At 43.4% G+C, this 19,293-nt stretch overlaps 1 protein-coding gene across 1 annotated transcript in view; it reads left to right on the forward strand.

Moving 5' to 3' along the window:
* The first annotated feature begins 384 nt into the window (after window positions 1-384).
* The window catches only part of PRICKLE1 (prickle planar cell polarity protein 1), a 57,323-nt gene continuing 38,414 nt past the window's right edge, over window positions 385-19,293 (forward strand). The window contains exon 1 of the mRNA XM_065743435.1: window positions 385-470. The gene's annotated coding sequence lies outside the window, so the exon portion shown is untranslated. The remainder of the gene's footprint in view (window positions 471-19,293) is intronic.

Raw genomic sequence — 19,293 nt, forward strand, 5'->3', positions numbered from 1 at the left:
CATACAAAACTAAGTACACCTATACTGTCCAACAGCCCCACGGTCACTGACACGGCGCGGGGTCACGGCCCGCTCAGTTCAGCACCGAGGAAGGGCAGAACGCTTGCGAAGAGCGCGAACGGCGTTTACCGGAGCTAACTCGCCCCCGGCAGCGCCTCGCCCGCCCCACCCCACGGCTGAGCGAGGCCCCGCCCCCTCGCACTGGCCCCGCCCCTCTCCCCGCCCCGCCATGTAGGCGGCAGCCAATGGGCGCGGCGGGAGGCGGCGGCCGCCGTCCCGGGCGCGGAGCGGCGGAGCCCCATTAGGGCGGGGAGCGGGTGTGAGGCTCGGCCACTCGCGGCGGGCGCGGGGCGCGGCGAGGTTCCCGGCTCCCGTTCGTCCTCGGCGCGGCAGCGCCGGTGCCCGCCGCCCCGCTGTCAATGCGCGTGGCCCCGGCACCCAACCGGGGAGCGCGTCGCCGCGGCTCGGAGGTAAGCGTTGTCCGCGCGGGGCTTCGAGTCCGGAGCTGTCACCGAGCCCCTCGGTGCGAGGGAGCCCGTGCGCACGGTGCTGCCCGAGCCACCGTCAGCGCTCGTGCGGAGGGCTCAGGGGATGACGGCTGGGACAGAGATGCTCGTGTCCCGGACGCGCGGCCCCGCGGCGATGCCCTTCGCTGCTCTGCCGTGCGGAACCGGAGCGCGTCAGCCGTGCTGCCGGCTGGGCAAGGTGTGCGCCGGGACCCCGCAGGGTTAATGGCTGAGCTGCTGAGATTGGAGGCAGATGTGGGGGAGAGCAACAGGCGGGTCTGGCTTTTCCTCATATCCTGTCGTATGATAACTCTGAAGAAGGTAATTGTTATAAAAAAAGAAAATCTGTTTCAATTTAAGGTTTATTAAGCAAGGAGAGCGCTGTGTAAACAGCAGGATCCGTTTCTTGCTTAGGAAGCTGGGGGAAAAAAGCTCCAAAATGTTAGCTGGACTTAAAGGGCGCGAGTGCGATCTAAGGGTGGATTGCCATGCCTGGGTGCAAGCAGATTATGGCTCTCCTTTCCACTTCGTGATGGGGACATTTAACTCTGGCTGTTGGAAGATGGCTCCTGTGTTTCTTTTCCAGCAAAGCAGCTCTTTCCAACGCTTTCTAAGGCATTTAGGGTGCGTGAAAAGATAGCAAGTCTCCTCCGGAGGGGGAGAAGGAGCGGGAGGGCAGAGCCGGGCTCTACTTAAACGTGTAATAATTGGGGAACGTCTGTTTGTATCTGAGCAGAGATCTGAGGAGTGACTTGGCACTCTAATGACCCGGCTTTGCAGAACTTCAGGAGTTTCGTCTGTCTCCCCCTATGGTTGTAATAAGAGATTAAATGCGTTTGGCATGTTTAATTAATTAGCATATGAAAATCAGATGGCTTTGACTTTGTCATTGTTTTCCTGTGAAACTCTTCTACGCTAATGAACGTCTACAATTCACGAAGTAATTTAAATTGATTTGGTTCGTATTACGTCTGTGCTTCCCTTTTAATGCTCCAGCCTTTGTGTCCCGGCCTAGAAGTCCTCTCCCTTTGTACCGTGGGTCTTGCACGACGTGTTGTCACCGCTTGCTGTGTGCAGCTTCTCCCAGCGGAGACCGAAAGCTGAGCTGCAACGTAAAGGCACTGTTTACTTGGCTGCTGGGTCTTGTGCATTCCAGGGGTAATTGTATGTGCAGTGATGAAGTCCATTTAAAACAAACAAAACACGCTGGGTTTTGTTTATCCTTTCTACCACTGCTGTCCTCAAGTAGACATCCCTGCTGTGGCTGGCACGGCTGTAACCGTGCCTACACCAAGACATTGCTTCTTGTTTTTATCATGACAGAGTAATCTTGTTCTGTACCTCTAGGAAAATGGTTCTGTGATCTTCCTTTGCATTAAGAGTACTTGAGTGTGTGCTAGGGGTGTCATGGCCAACTGGCATGTGTCACTATCAAGTTGCTTGTATTGAGTATGAAGCCTCAGCTTGGCCAGTATTGTTTATGCTGTTTTAAATGGAAGTAAACTTGAGGTTAGCTGTGACCACTGGTATATACTCCTTGTGAGCCATGCATGCTTTGGTCCCACTCCTGGAAGTGCTTACACCAGTGCATAGCTTTTACTCATATATTGAACCATTTGGCTTAAGAGTTGTGAGATGGGAAGAAGCAGTGTGGGAGGGTGCAATACAGCAATCTCTGTCTGCCCCCTCCCACCTCATGGCTAAAAATGATGGGGAGAAACATGTTTAACAAGTTATAGCACACTGAAGTCGTGATGTTTCTGGCAGAAATACCAAGATAGACCATCACATCACTTCATAATTTGCTGAAATTACATGTTTCTTTTACAGAAGCAATTCCTTGGCTGGTGTCTGTAGGATACTTCCAGTTACTGAAAGGAGTTTTTCAAGTGCTGTGCTACAATTCTTTCTATCTTGCTTGCTTATGTTGTGCTATTGCTATCTTTTTTGTGGGTTGGATGGTAGTTTTTGGTGGGGGTTTTTTTTGTTTGTTTTTTTGTTTTTGTAGAAACTAAGCAAATGATTATCAACGCAAACTGTCAACTCTTCAGCATATTCTTCTGCAGGGGGATTTTTTCTCAAGTGTACAGAATGAGTGAAGTGCTCAGACATAAGCCAATACAAACACTTACTGTCTTTCTAAAATATCTGTGCATGTCAGCTTCTTGCTAGATTACCGTTTCTTGGAACTTTGCCTGGAAGGCAAACTTCTTAAAAGTTCTTAAATACAACCATAAGATCTTCAGGATGATTTGGAGCTCAGAGTTGTTCTAGCAAGGAGACCTCCGGTGGATGGTCTTTCCAGCAGGCCTTCCAGTTCTAGTGACTTATACATCCAGGAAAGCTATAACTGTGTTATTGCAGTTGTTCTGTGCTGATGTCATGTACTCCTGTCTAAAGCACTGATTGATAGCCCCAGATAGCTTTTGCTGTTCTTTTCTCCTTCATTGTCCTCACTGCTGTGCCCTCTCACCTTCCAGTTCAACAGTGTTGGTGAAAGAATTATGGAATCACAGAATTGTAGTGGTTGGAAGGGACCTCTAGAGATCATCAGGTCCAACCCCCTGCAAAGCATGCTCCTTAGACCAGGTTGCACAGGTAGGCAATGGGCTCATAGACTTCTACCTGCAACAATTTGGTGCAGTTGCCCTTCTCTTATCAGAGCACAGATCCCACAGCTCGCAACTAGTATTTAACTTTAGAAACAACTGTTGGTTTGTTTTATTATTTTTTAAATGCTTCCAGTTGCACACTTGGTTTCATGAAGCTGCCACATGCCAAGAAAACCACTTCCAACCACCTTCCCAATATCGAAATATGATTTATTTGCTTTTTATTTTAATAAGTTTTGTTTCCTGTGATATTTTTATCCTTTTTATTGCTTGTTGCCTTCTAATCTTGCACCAACTGGCCCCAATTTTAATATCATATGATCTCAGAACCAGGTTTCTCTGACGGCAGTGTGCCAAAACCATGTCTAATCTGTGTGTTAATGCAGCATATACAGCAGCTCTGGCTTCTCACAGGATTTGATCAGTGATTTGTATAATTGCAACCAGCATGATTAAAAATCTGCATGTCAATATCATGATGCTTATAATAAAACCTACAGATGTTTTTAAAACAGGGTGATGTCAGTCTCTAAATTTTTTTTTTAAAGAGATTCTACTGTCCAAGGATCTTCATTTCTGAACGTGTTTCAGTGGTCTCAATCTCATAGATGCAGTTATGAGCATAGTGATGTAGGCTCCAAGTCATGCTAAGAGCATGATCTTGCATACTCCTGGCCTGCAAGAGAGCTGAATCTTCTCCTTCTAGTCTCTACATAGACATTTTTCACTTTTGAAATGAGTTTTGGATACCTTTTAAAGGTATCCAGGCACACATTGAAATACTGCTCCTCTCATCGGTGGTTCTTCATGAGAGCAAACAGCCCTCCTCTGACAAAAGTGCTGTAACTGTTCAGCTTTGCCCACCTTCTTTGCCTGTGATCTCCCCAGTTAGTGAATTACCCACGTGATGGAGGTAGTGCTAGCTCAGTAAGAGCCTGCCTAGCTGCACTAGTTCTCCCACTCAGAGAGCCTAGCACATGACTCCTCACACGCTGCCTGCACCCATGGCCCATTGCTCTCACAACAAATGTACAGTAACCAGGGGACAAACTTAAAGCCTTCTTGCACTTTAAAGTGTGGATCAACTTGTCTAACCACAGCAGGAGCTGACTGGCATAAAAGTGTGTTTAAAAACTAGAGCATGATTAACAAAGGTGTCTTTTACAAGATCTTTTTGTAATCAGGTGTTATAGTTAACCACCCGGAAGTTCAAAAGTGGTGGTAGAGAAATTAAATGTTTGTGTGCATGCTTTATGATTAAAGTATTTTGGCTTGTGTGACATTTATGGAAAGGGGCTGAAATATTTTTGCAAGTTCTATATTTCTGTAGAAAAATAAAAGCTTCAGAAGCTGAGATGACAAGTCAAAACGTGAATATTTATACACTTGTTAATGAATTTTATGGAAGCATTGAAGAAATGTCTGAACATAACGTATTTGCATCTCTGTATACAAACTGCAAATTGAATTATGCTAGGTCTAGAACCTTGCTGGTAAATTGCAGACGTCTTTTGTACAAGCATGCATATAGCCTTGAGAGCTTTGAACTGTTTCCTCAAGCTTCAATCATCAGAAAGATCATATGGATAACTTCATTACGAGATTTTTTTTCCCTCTCTTGTTTGCAAAGCACAGTGGATCTGTTTGATAAATATTGAGTTCCAATTCATCCTAGGACTGAAATGAGTTAGTTCTGTACATATGGAATATGGGAGTAGATGCAGAGAGGATATGTTTATAGTTAGCAAAACTAATAGTTGGAAGTGAATGCAGAGGAACCTAAGCCTAAACAGCTTGGCAGGCCAATAGCCAATGAATGTCTTCGAGTGCTGCCAAGCATGTAGCAAGCATGCTGAGCTCTCATCTGCACAGAGGTACTAGGAACATGCCTAACTTCCAGCCTTCTGAGAATGTTACCTGCAGCACAGCTTTGCTCTTTGCAGTAATGCAGATTTCAGCCTGTATCTGCTGTGGGTACTGCTAGCACATGAAAGCAGTGGGATCTACCTGAAGAAAGCCAGCAGTCATGTTACGGCAGCTTTGCTTTTTCCACAGCCTTTGTCCTCTTTTGTGAGGCACTGACTGACTTGGTAAGGGTACAGGGTATGGAGATGAGTGTCAGGGTGAGGGTGGGAGAGCAGCTCTATGGTGAGTGGGAGCTCCAGTTACTGCATTTAAGTATGAGCTGCCAACAAGTTGTTGAAGTGCCGTCTCTGGCACTCCACCAGTTGGACACAATCCTGAGTGTACTCCCAGTGAAGGATGCACTGTTGAGTGGACTAGTGTGCTGGAGCTCCGTAGCTACTTGTGAATGCAGAACTCAGGAGGCAGTGAGCCTTACCCAACCCTTCATATCGTCAGGCTACTTGGACAGTCTTTGCGGGAGATTTCAGGTGGTGTGAACTGTAGTTTAGCAATCCAGGCTAACAGCCAATTTATTTATCAGCATACGATTTTTCCGATTTTCCTGTTATATAAAACAAGTTTTTATGTGTGTGTGTGTGGAAGAATAGTTCATAGCTTCTTAAAGTAGTGGCTGCTGTATTGAACTTGAGCAATGCAGGTATGTGAACTAATGACCATAGTGACAAGCAGGTGTCTGCTTCATTATTGCATATTTATTTCCAATCAGGTTTCTATGCAAAATCTCTGCTGACAATCAGAGCTCTATTGTCTAGTTCTGAATCTCCCACCCTTTAGGCTCTGATTTCAGTGGATTTGTTTTCTATGTCTCTATTTGTCTTCTATTGCACTGTAGCAGTTCATAATCATTTCTGACCTACTAGTTGCTAAGCACATCTTAATGTCTTAGAATTAGTGGCATAGAGAGGTACTGATATTATAGAGACTCTTGACTGTGGTATAATGGCACATAGTTACTCTTCTTAGCTGTATTTTAAGAACTGAGGCAATATCAGGCTGATGTTCATTTAAGGGTGAAGTTCTCCATTATTTGTTTTCTTTATATTAGTCAGTGGTCAACATTTTGAGTCAGATATTCAAGATATGCTTGTTCTTGAGTCTTTTTCTACCTTCCCACAAGTACTGGAAGTAGACTAACGCTCTTACGTAACAGCTTTCATGGAAACTAGCAGGTAGATCTTGAATTACACGACTTCTAGCTTCAGTAGGTAAAGTCATCCTCCTTTGTCCAGTTCTGTGCATTTACCTTCTTCCTGCTTTGTCGCATACTAAATCAGTCAGTACTTAATGCCATTGTGGGAAGAGAATCCAGACTTGCTTTTCAAAAGGAAACTTCAGACGTGCATATCTACTGGAGTGAAGAGGAAGACTTAAAACAAGTACATGAGCTGCAGCACCAGTTGTGCACACAAATGAGAGTGGGAAAGAGCAAGCAGGCAGTGACAGTAGTATTCCGAAAGCGTTGGATACTGAGCAAGGAATGACTTCAATTTTGCATTGGGATGGTAGGCATGCTGCAACAGTGAAGTCAGTCTGTAGTCCCTCTGTAAGTGTGTTCCTTGCCCGGGTGGTGGAAGAGGGGCTTTCTAATCACATGCTGCTGGTACCCAGAGAAATGATGATAAAGTGGTAGCTTCAGTTGTGCCCAGCAGGTCAACTTCAGCTTCAGTAAGCCCACAGCAGGTCCAGACCATTAAGTGTTCTGCCACCTCTAAATCAACCAGTACTTTGTCAGACTTGACTTCCTTGATAAGTGTTGCTCTCACTAAATTAATGTAGAGCTTGTTTTCTTAAAGGCCCTGAGGAGTTTGGGAAGATCTTTTATTTTAACTTGGATATGAGTCATTGTTAGGCACCATTTTCTAGTACTAGAATAATTCAATTTCTTGTCCCCAACTTCATAATTCTAGATATAGGAAAGTCAATTCTTTGCAAATAAAATGGCACTTTTACTCATTCTGTAGAATATCAGTAGGAAAATAGAAATTAAAGATGTCTGTCAGAAAATGTAAATGTAATACTTCATAATTGTATTTTAAAACCAGTATAACAACTGGACTTCTGACTTCTTAATACCGATCCCAAGTCTTTAAAAAAGAAAAACCTGGATAAGCTGCAAGCTCCCTGCCACCACCCCCAGCCTAGAGCCTCTGTGCTTGCATTCACTTGTGTACTCTGTTGGTTTCACAGTTCATATACTAGTGTTGGTTTTTTTTTAAATCTGCCCCTGCACTCTGCTGGGAAACATGTCTGCAGTTTCCTTTCAAACACACAAGGCTTGATTCTCCTCTCACAATGGCATAAATTGTGGAGAACTCCACTGAAATCAACGAATGTAAAGACATGTAAAATGGGGTGAGAGAAGAGCCCAGCCTCTGGTTTCTGTTTTTAAGCGAGCCTGGTTTAACCTAAAACTGTTCAGTGTGCCACTGTGACTTTATGTTGTAGATATCAGTTGTTGTACTTGTTTCTCTTCGTACATAATGTTTCCTTTCATATAAAATATATTATAGTTAGTACTCACAGTAATGACGCACACTTCTTTAGTACTACAGTACTACTACATCAACTTTTGTAGTTAATAACTAGTATACTGGTAAACTACTTACCTTCCTAGGATCAGACCCTACAAAAAGTCTGCAGCACAGCAGTGTTTCTGCGCAAATCCCAAAGGAAAGAAAGCTGTATTGACTACATCCACACAACTTTAACTTCCTTTGTGGTTTTCTACTGCTGTAGTTCTCATCTGTGAATCACGTTCCTTGTTATCCAGCTTCAAGATACTTATTCTTCATAAACAAAACTCTTTCAGCTGTTGTTTTTCCTGTGCTTGAGACGCATTTGGCTCTGTTCTTATGTTTTGTACATACTCAAGAATTTATTTTAACTTCAAATTTTCCCTGAACTGCTAAGTACTTGGCAATAAACCTGGAATATCCACACAGTTTCTGCCATTGCCTACGTTTTGGTGGTTGTCCATATTTGTTTATTTTTTGGCAATGGATTATGGTCCTTAATTACCATCAGTAGTCAAATAACTGAATGAGATTATACAGCAGTGCTGTAAAAACTGTTCACGCTGGCTATGATCTGTGCTTGTGTGGATGTCTTTGAAAACAGTCACTTCATTCATTAACGAGTGCAACAGGCTCCAACCCTACCACTATTTAGCTTTTGAAATTAATGCAGTGTTCTCTACCTAACTGAAAAGTTGCTTTGACTGCTTCTTTTTATAGTTTAAAAAATAACATGGAATAGTTGACTCCTCTAATGTTTTTTAACTTGGAGTTGATCTAATGGCTTATTTGAATCTGTTTGTTGATTGAATAGCAAACCACCAGTGTGTAAAAGGAAGTCTCTTTAAGCTTGAAGAATGCAGTAGGCTGAGTCTATCTCTTAGTCTTTATCTCTGCCGTGACTGTGATGTGAGTGTAAACCCCATTGTATTTAGCCTCTTCTGTTGCTCAGTCCTTAAGCTTTCCACTTCAGCTTTAATCTGTGCCCTTCATTCTCCCCAAGACAATAGCTTGTTTAACTGGTGTGTAATGGTGTTTGTACATCAGCATATCAGTGAAGTATCAGGTATAGAAAACGCTGCAGAAGCACGCTGTGCTGCACTGGGTGTTGCAGAACTATCGTTTGCATGGCCTCAGCCACAGTGTCATCTCTGCGACCAGTTTCCGCCTTCTTGAAAACAAAGGTTTTTCCCTCATCTCTGCTAAATTTTGTGTTACTCAGGCTGGGAGAATGAATTCTGGATACTTGCTCACTTAATTCATCATAGTGAATTTGTTGTAGCTTAACTGTGGCTCTTACAAGGTCTCATGCTGATGTAACGTGGTAATGGTGGCTAAAGTAAGGAGTATGGATCAATGCTGCTGTGAGTTACCATGACTGTGTGTAGCTGTGCTTGCCTACAGCTCATGTGAGGAATGGTGACAGGGCAGATGCATACATTTAACGTATGGTTGTCAACCAATAAGAGCTCATACCTCTCATGTTTGTTTTAATAGAGTAGTCCTTAGTGAGGAAGAAGGAACGGGGGCAGCCTTCTGAATGGAGAGGTGTGCTGGATGTTGTCCCAGCCGCAGGTTACATTCATTTCTAATCTGATGGCTTTAAGACGTTTTTCATGCTGTTTTTTTAAAGCATTTGTCTCCTCTGAGATTCATTGGTAACTGCAGTGCACAGCTGGAAGAAAAGATAGCTTTGGTAGTGCTGTCGAAGTATAAGCTCTGGTATGGAAAAGTTGTCTTTAAGTTCATGATGGGGAAGTGGGGGGTTCAAGGCTAGAGTATGAGAGAGTGGGAACATCAGTCCATCTGATGCAAATGGCTGTAGAGACAACTCGGAGGAAAACCTGAAATATTTGCCAGGAGATCATGAAGCTGGTAAGGTTCTTCAGAATGAAACATCTTCCATTGAAAATGTACAGCCCTGCATCCAGATTTGAGTAGTTGTCAACTACTGCAACCAATAAAAAGACAATATCACATAGCAAGGTTGGTGACTAAAGTCTCCGAAAAGACTTCAGTAATCTTCCGCTGGGTAGGGAAATAAGTTACAGAAGACTTGACTTTGGGAAATGAAGATGCGTTTGAAGAGATACAGAGCCTGAACTTATTTGAGCAGTTATTTCCACAAACGTAGAGCTGATGGTGCAATACTTCTCCAAGATAGGATTTGGAAGAAGCAGTTGGCTTAAAGCGCCTCTCTGGGCTCTGTTGAAGCCGAGCTCGGCGAGTGGCGGCCCTCACGGAGCAGCACGGAGCCGCTGGGTGGCACTCGTGAGCCGGGCTGCTGTGGGCCGGCGCTGCGCGGAGGGGACCGGCGGGAGATGCACCGCGTACGGGGAAGCGAGGGCGGCTGTACCGCGTTCCCCTGCCTGCTGTAGGTGCCCCCGTTCTTCGTGTGCTGTGATGAAACGAGCGCTCAGGCTAACGGGAGAGGGAAGGCAGGGACCAAAGCGGTGGTGGTCTGTGTGAGAGACCGCGCTCCTGCCGCAGCCTTTGCTTGCCAGGAGTTTCCATAGCCTGCACTCGGAGGATTGCCCCCAGTGTGGCGATGTGAGCGCTCTGGGCGGATGGAGGGGAGCGCAGCCTGATAACAGCCGCTCCACAAACACGGGAGACAATGGAGGAAAAGCACACGCTTTGAAGTCTGTCTCCAGGCCCCTGGTAAGCTGCCCCAACTAGTTTAACTAGGCCCAGGAGAGGAGGAGGGAGGAAGAAATGGGTTTGCTGAATAGCTCAAGGAGCACTTCCTTATCTCTCATTCCTAGAGAGCCTTTGCGATGAAGTGGGCCTGTCCTGCAGATACAGCACTGAGATAGGCCTACCTGAAATGGCAGGAGAGGTGTGTCTGATTGGGTTAAGCATTCATGGGTGCTGCGTACATACTGTTAAGGTTAGATAATGAGGAAGCAGCTGATTGAGGTCAGCTCATTGGCCACTCATTCAAAGGAAAGACAGGTAGGTGCTAAATTCAGGTCTGAATAACCCTGCATGGTATACGTGCTGTGGCTGTCGTAGGTTCACTCCGCTGCCCTAGAGAAGGATCTCCTTAGAAGGTAATGGAGATTTCAGGTGAGCTGTGCTGAGCAGTACAAGGCAGCCGGCTATTTCCAGTGGTGTGGGGTAACCCTTGGGCAGGAGTGGGATGCAGCTCAACTAGCAGAGGAGAAGCTGTACAGCACGCAGCCAGATCTGCACACGTGGAGGGATCAAAGCTGCTGAAAGCTGAACCTCGAGCTCTCTGTGTAGTGATCCTCAGTCAGAGTAGTCCAGCTGCATAAGGATTACATATGGGCAGAATATTCCCAAGTATTCGGGGAATCTTGCATAGAAGAGAAGTGGGAAGGAGTTGCTGGCAGAACTTGAACATTTGGCCAACCTCACCAAAATATTGTTTAAAAATAAAGTGGTGGTTTTCTTGGAATGTTAGGCATATGGTTTGAGTGTTTTTAGCTTAATCCTTGTGTTAGCCTCATCACATGTTAAGCATTACTGACTTTATAGCTTTTGTGACAGGAATGTAAGACAGAGGTGCTAGTAATGGATTGTCTGAGTGGTGAGCATCAAAGCCATTATCAGATAGATCAGAAAGCATTTTTTGTCTTCTGCAAATACTGGTTAGTGCTACACCAAATAAATACCTGCCCACCACGTGTGTATCCTTCTTCCCACAAGAGAAAGAAAATATTCTTTTGGTTGTTGTTTTTTGTTGTTATTGTTGTTGAATTCAATCTTGGGAAAGGAAACCCTCAGTAGTAAATAACTAGGTTAGGAGCTAGCAGGATGGATTTAAATGAAAGTGCCTCCTTCAGCGATTCCTCTTCCATCTTAATTGTACAATGGACTTTCTCAGCACTACTTCCTGGTATTCATCCAACCCTGAGTACCTGTAACAATTAACATTTTCCCACATGGCTCACAAACCCTTGGTCAGTGTTTAACAGTGTGTTTGTGTGTGGCAGTGGCTTAACCTCTCCTCGAGAAATCCTTCTGTCCTTATTCTGCCTCTTCTTTCTTGTCCTTTCCTCCCTGTTGTTTGTGGCTCCTATATTCACTTTAAATACAGCCTCTAAATACTAGCATCACATAGCAAGAGCAGTGCCTCCTCCATCTTGAAAAGAAGCTAGAGTTCATCAAAATACTAGTTTTTAATTGTGTATCTGTAGTTGTCATTATCTAATCTGCTGTTGACAATTTGTTATAAGCTGCTGATAGGAGCATGCTGCTCCACTCTTTTAGTGGAAAAAAGTGATTCCTGGGCCTCCTGTCGGGCTTCTCTTACTGCTGTTGACTTCACATTCTGGATTGGAGCAGAGTACTGCCATACTGGTTGCCTCTCAGCTGGGGCTTGGTTCTGTTGTGCTTAGTTCTGGCACAGAAGGCTGCCCACTTGTGCCATGAGCAGGGCTGAGAGATGCCATGAGATGGGGCATAGCTGCTGCCTCTCCCGCATTGTAAGGCTGTCTTAAAAGCTGAAGAGGTGGGTGGAAATACAGGGTGCAATATTTGCCTTGCTGGCTTCTAAGCACCCTGATGTTGCACTACTTTGCAGCCTCTTGGAGATAATGTGAATGTGGTTTAAAGCAGTTTCTCTAAAATACTTGTTGCCAAGGATCCTCTCTTCATAACAGTGTAGCAGTACTAGCATAGGAACACTAAGTTATTAACAAGATACAGGAATGTGAAAGCAAGAGCTATGAAATTTGTACTGCCCAGTGCACAGCTTCACCATTGAGTGGCAGAAAGTTAGATAAGCTTGCAGTGCTTACTGGTGTGGGATAGGTACAGGTGATCTCAGTCTGTAAGTACTTATTATCAAGTGGTAGCAGTAGCTAAAGAAACAAACAAACCACTGTCCATCTCTAAGGAGAAAGTGAAAATGATCACCTCCCAAGTTCTTCTTTGCTTCTGGAATATGGGAGCTGTCTCTCCTACGTGACAGTTTTCACTCCCAACTGCTTAGCCCTGGTGAATAGCTTTATTATGCAATCGTGAGGCATTAAAATTGCTGTAGAGGAGTGCTCAGTGTTGTGTTACTGCTCTTGGAAAGGAAAACAAGCCTGAAATGTTTGAATATGTAGTTGCATCTGCGATATCAGTCCTTTGAACTTCAGTGGTTAGAGCACTCCAGAATTCAGTAGCATGCTGTTTGTGATGATCTTCTTGATCTTGAGATATCTGCTTGGGCTGCTCAAGAAGGTGAGTCCAAGGATCAAAGTTGCACGTATTCTACACCAAAAGAGATGATAAATTACTGGCAATAATTTTACCCATGAGAATGAGTGACAGATAGATTGAAATCTTCAGAACAAGGGAGGAATGGGAATGGCCCTTACTTTTTAAGCAGTTTTTCTAAAAATAAAAAAATGTTAATGGATAACTGCAGTGTTTTAGCAAACACGCTTTGCATTTCAAAAGAAAGATATTTTCATGTGAAGCTTAGAATATGATAAATCTTACTGGAAGTACTAAGTGTGCTGTCTGCCTGACCTCTTCCTACCAATAAAAAAAAAAAAAAACCTGGCCTTACGTTGGATTGATGAGGTGTAGCTCTGGAACTGCTTCCTGTACATGATCTTTTAAAATTCTTTTCTTATCACATTCTAATCGTGTCTGGCAGCGTGACGCACGCCTTCAGGGGATGACAGACTGTGGTCTTGTGGGATTTTTGTTTTCAAGTCTTCTAGCATAAATTTTGGGAAGCTTATGTTGATCAGGTAACACTTCTGCTTGTGAGTGGATCGTGTGCCCACATGTATTATGTATGAGTAGCTCAGGAGCACAAAAATTGGACAATATGGGCAGCAGTTTTCAGCTGGTATTCCATGGTTCAGTATTTACACTGTAACTGGAGCAAGCTAAGGTTCAGCAGGATATTAGCTCAGGGGAAGCCTAGTGATGTAAATGTAATTATTCTCATCTCAGTGCTGTTTCAATCTTAAAGAATCAGAGCAGACAAGTGTAGTTCTGCTGTCCTTTGTATGAATTGAGATCCGTGTGCCTTGCCTGGCTCCAGGAGGGCCTTTGCAGGGCTCTGGCATTGCTGGGATCCCAGGGTCATTTACATGCCTGTGCAGCTCTCCCAGTGCCACCTAAGGTTGGCTTCTTGTTGCCTGCTATTCCTAGGGCAAGTTGACTGTGAGTGGATTATATTAAGATATGATCTAGGGCTCTTTAAAATAGCCTGTTGTTTCAGATCTCTTTACTGGAACAACTTGTTTATGGATGTCACTGTCCTTTTCTCTCCGCTCTTAAGGTACCAAGTGTCTTTCCTGGAAGCAGTGTTAAGAGCAAAACTAGTAGGGCTGATCAGTGGGAAACTCCTTTTTTATTCTGTAGAATGCTCTTCATAATATGTGCTGTTTTTTGTCTCTGTTAACTTCTTCTGATAACCTTTTCCTGATCCTGATACCCTTTTCCTAGAATCTTTGATGTCTGTAATAAATGTTTCAACTTCTCTGAAGGCTTCTTCCCCTTCACGGGAATGTCAAAGATGTTTTTGTCTTATTTGACTAAACAAAGCTGCCCAAGCAAGCTCAGGAGGGCTCACATTACACAGGTGACTATTGCTGAACACTTTTGCACAGCAGCAACACTGTTTCATAAACGTAGCCTAAAATATTAACTGCCCAGTCCAGCAATACTCTGTTCCCGTTCAAAGACTTGAGCTCAATGGTGAGTATAGAGATGTTCATTCTGAAGAAGCCACTGTGGGGATCACAGTAGCTCAACATTCAACAGCAAAAAATGCAGGATGTAAAGATTAACTAATAGAGAATCTGGAGATAAAGTAAGTGTCTTATCTACTTTTCAAACTGTTTTAGTTTTTGTGTTTGGACAAAAGCAGGCCTATAGTTACCCAATATGGGAAGGGTACTGATGGCAGTGTAGCTCTGAGCTGAGTGGGAGTTGTGCACCTCAAGGGTAGCTTAGCAAGAATTTTGTACTCATCAGGAAGCAAAGCTATTTTAAGTTTCTGAAGTGTGAGCAGTAATCCTACATCTGTATCTCATAGTGGATTTTAGTTTATTTTTAATATGGAAAACAAGCAGGTACAGTTGTTATTATGCTTGAAATGCTATGCATTCATTTTACAGCAGTTGTGTAGCACTTCAAGCATGATTTTCCAAGCCAAAGCAGTCGCCATGCTGATGGAGAAGTTTGATCACAACTGTAAAACATCAGTTTTCACACTCAAAGATCATTGTAAAACTGAATGTTGGACCTCCTATACTTGGTTTAGCACTCAAGCTTACTTGTGTCACATCAAACCCAATACAAGTGCTGTGTGAGAGCTGGCATAGTTAGTCACCAGGCTGCCCTCAGGAGAAGGCACGGGCACTTCTGCAGAATCATTTTGATTGGAAACAACCTCAGGAGGTCATTCAGCCTTACCTATCAAAGCGGGGCAGAGAGTGAATGTCTATCGTCCTGAACCAATGCAGCTTTGGGATTCCTGCAGCGAGTCCCTTAGATAAACTGCCGGTAAGCAGGCCAGTGTCTCTCTATAGATCATATCTTCATAAACTAGAATATTTGTAATAGATCACGTTCTAATTGAGAGAATTGGGGTAACAGAAGAATCTAATTTTTCCTTCCCTTATATATACAGTGAATCTTTAATAGTGCCATACTGCATCACAGTCAGTTAGAGTGCATTTATAAATACTGTTACATAGCTTCCATAGTTCTTGGATGCTTACTTGCTAATGTAGTTGGCTGAATGGTTGTCTGTAAATGACAGCTGAGTGAAAACATCTTCCAAGTGCTGTAAGGAGATGATAAGAGTCAACTGGGATATAGGTAGGATTTATTTCAAAAATAGCTTCTGAAATATTAATTTAGAAACCATATTCATGAAATGCAGGCAGTTGTTCTCCATTGAGTTTGGTGTCATGTTGCTGTAAGGACATGCTGTAAGGATGGACAGTTGAGTGCTGTTGTGCTCAAGAGGTGCAGCAGTCATGAAGGACAGCAGACCCTTCTCATCTACATGGCTGTGAAATGGATCAGGGCTTTGTTCTCAAAATGTATCAAGGAATGGGAAGGAACCACTTAGGAATGCAAATCTACAGTAATTCCAGAGGGAAATACAAGTTAAAAAATTAGAAGACTGTCATCTCCTAAATCTCTCTGTGGTTGGAAATGAGGCTCAGGAACTGGTCGCTTTTAAAGCAATACAAATCCAGTACTTAACAACTGAACTCGCACCTCCAGGTTCATTTTGTTTTATATGCAGAATGTCTGCACTGTGGTCCTTGTGAGTTGCTTGGAGCTGCACACTGATGTCTTTCAGAGAAAGCTGATTGTGGTTTCCTTCCAGGTGATTTAAGAGTAACGAGGAAGTTTGATAACTCACAGGCTTCAAAGAAAAAGCAAAGCTGTGAAATCATAGGTGCCCAGAGATACCCACAGAAATGTAGTGGAAGTTTGTTTCAGTGGGGGTTATCACAAGGAGCGTCCCTAAGTTTCCACATCTATTCAGGGGATCTGAAGACAGTTCTAGAACTGTTCAGAATGTCTGAGTGAAACTAATGGGCCTGTTGGTGAGGGCTGGTAGGGCTGGCCATACAGCAGAAGTGTTTGCTTCTTAGGACGCACAAATCCATGCTGCAGAGTAAATTTGTTATTTTTTCTATGCTGTAGTCCAGTATGCAAGTCTACTGCTCTTTGGTCAGATTACATTATCATAGGCAAGTAATTAAAATGTCTTTATTCTTTCTGTGACTTGTTAATCACTGCTTAATTCTTTTTGCATAGGTTGAGCATTCACATACTTAGGCTGGATGTAGAAAGTCTATGCAGTAAAACACGGGTATTCTTTACTAATCAAAACAGTAAATTCCTGCCTCCAGTGAACTTAGCTTTATCTCACCTCACTTTCCTATCCCAATATGCAAAAGAGGAGAAAGATCCAGAGTGTCAGTTTGAACGTGAAGAGAAAACTATTTGACACAGATAGGGCAATAACACTTTGAGAACAGGAGAGAGAAAAGTGCTTGTGTAGGCCCACCTTCAGTTGGCTCAGTGCACTATTTAGATAAGTGTAGCTGTGGTCTGTTTTGCAGTGGTGTTACTGCTTGTCTGACCTCTTGGTGAACTGGCTTAAATAATCAAATCAACAGGAAATTTTTTTCTTTTTTAAGAAGTTCTCTTTCTGCTTGTTTAAATTCTTGAATGGCTGTACCATGAGGTCAGCTGAGTGCTGGTGCTAGCATAAGGAGGCTGTGTAGTCAGCAAAGAGAGATATAATCCTGTACATAAACGAGTTTAGGCTTTTCTTATAATGCATCTTAAAAGTCCCTGTTTTTTCAGTCCTTGTTTGTCTTTCTCTGTCTCTTTCTGCAGGTATGCACTGTCTCGTGTGTTGAAATAGCTAGGGAAGCTGCTACCTGTGGGTGCCACTCTTAGTGGTCGTTGCTGGTGGTTAGAGCCCTTTGTCTTGTCCCCATCATTGCCAAAACTGACTGCCCCTCCCCAGCAGAGGACTACATACGTCTCGGCCACATCAGTGAACACTGCAGTCTGAATCGTAGGTAATTATGGGTCTAAGCCCAAGTTGCTGAAGTGGCTGAGATGCATGTGTACACTGTACAGATGAAATTTGGCAAAAGGATGTGTTGAACAGCTAAAGGCAGTACCTTTTCCAAATTACCTCAGCTAAACAATGTTAGAATACCTTTATCCCTTCTTGGACATCCAGGGAAACTTCACTGTGGCCTTCCAGTACTTAAAGAGAGATTGTGAACAGGAGGGAGACTGAAATATATATATATATACATATATATATATATATATATTTTTTTTTTTTATGGTCTGATAGTAATAGTACAAATAGGAACAGTTTTAAATTAAAAGATGGGAGATTTAGTTTAGATGTTGGTGAGAAATTGCTTATTCAGGGAGTGGTGAGACACTGGAGCAGACTGCCCAGAGAAGCTGTGGATGCCCCATCCCTGGAGGTGTTCAAGGCCAGGTTGGATGGGGCCTGGGGCAGCTTGATCTGGTGGGTGGCAATCCTGCCCATGGCAGGGTCTTAGAACTGAATGGTCTTCAAGGTCCCTTCTAACCCAAGCCATTCTAGGATTCTATGTTCTGTGTATATTTGTGGACATCTACACCCAGAGGCATGTTTTCTCTGTCTTGAAGGGAATGTAGAAGTGCTCAGTGGGCAACGCTCTGTGAAATATCAAGATGGTGAGATGTTGGATAGGTAAAGAAAGCATTCCCTGAGGCAGGGCAGGGGGAAATGTGGCCCCACATCTTTTAGGTTGAGGATGAGAGAAGTAACTAACAAATCTCCTAAATAGCAAACTTTTTTTTTCCTGGAGACAGAATCCAAGAATGTATTTTTCCTAGTGCCTTTCTTTAATGTATGGTAGTTTGTGAGGTATAATTAATTCCAGTTAAAAAAAAATCAACACAATTAGCGTACATGTAGTCAGTGGTGTGTTCAGTTGACTGTTTTCCATTTAATCTCCCAATTTTTTTTCTAAGGCACTGTAACTAGATTTTTGAAAGCACCAGGAAAAGACTGTAGCACTTGAGTTTGTTTTCCAAAGGAGAGATTTTAGATTTGCGTGTCTCAGTAGTGCCATGAATGATCTTGATTCACCCGAAGATCAAAAAGGACATCAGCAAGAGATTTAGGAATGCTTTGCAGTAATCATCAACCTCTAAAAACTGCTGTAACTTGTTAGATCTTGAATATTAAAGTTAGTCTGTCTTCAGTGTGATTGTGCTGTGTGCTTCTGTAAACATCTTCTGTGTGTTCTGTCATTAGTTTGATCATTTGATCTGTCTCATACTCAGAAACACAAAATCAAGTTTGGTGTATACAAAATGCTTCTTATATACATCCCATACACAGAAGTTCTAAAACAAGGAAGCTTAAAGCTAACTGCATTCTGCTGTGCCCAGTACTGTTCTTAGTGGGGATTTCAGAGGTCCCAGATACGGGCACTTGCAGAGAAACGCAGTGCCAAATTGCATGTTGCTTATTCTACTCAACATTACTGGGTTTCAGTGCTGATGAGGATGAGTTCCTCCAGGAAGAGAAGTGTTGTAGAGTATTAAAGTGAAGTAACTGTTGTTAAGAGGATGATGCTCTGACATGAATTTGTATACTTTTCTAGATACCTTCTTCCCAGTGCAGTGACGGAGCAGTGGCACAGCTGCACAGAGAGGTGGTGGAGTCTCCTTCTCTGGAGACGTTCCAGACCCGCCTGGACGCCTACCTGTGCAACCTGGGCTAGGGAGCTGCTCTGGCAGGGGGTTGGACTCAATGATCTCTGGAGGTCTCTTCCAACCCCTACAGTTCTGTGATTCTATAACATATTATGTTACCGGTTCAGGTTGGGGGTCTAATGGCCAACTTATCAAAACATTCCTACAGCAACTTGAACATTTTTAAATACTCTGAAGAGGCCTGCATTTTTAAATGCTGGCATATTCATTCAGGGGACAAACTTCTTGATGCAAGCACGTTACTGTCACAAAAACCAGGGATAGCAGACATTTTTTTTAGTTTTTGTAAGTAAACAAATTAAATTAGGTTGAGGTGAACTGTGGCCACAAAGTACTTGCCAAAAATTATTCTGTTATTATTTATACCCTGCTTCTAGGGAAGGAAGGTCCTTGTTGCAAGCTGTGTCACGAGCCAGCCCCACCATGCTTTAGCAAAGAAGCTAATTATATAGCAGATGTAGAAATTAGTTCATCCAGTTAAGATGGACTGGA

Source organism: Cyrtonyx montezumae, unplaced genomic scaffold (assembly GCF_038088225.1).
Source record: "Cyrtonyx montezumae isolate F1298 unplaced genomic scaffold, pur_monq_1.0 scaffold_3, whole genome shotgun sequence".
In the NCBI taxonomy this organism is placed as follows: Eukaryota; Metazoa; Chordata; class Aves; order Galliformes; family Odontophoridae; genus Cyrtonyx; species Cyrtonyx montezumae.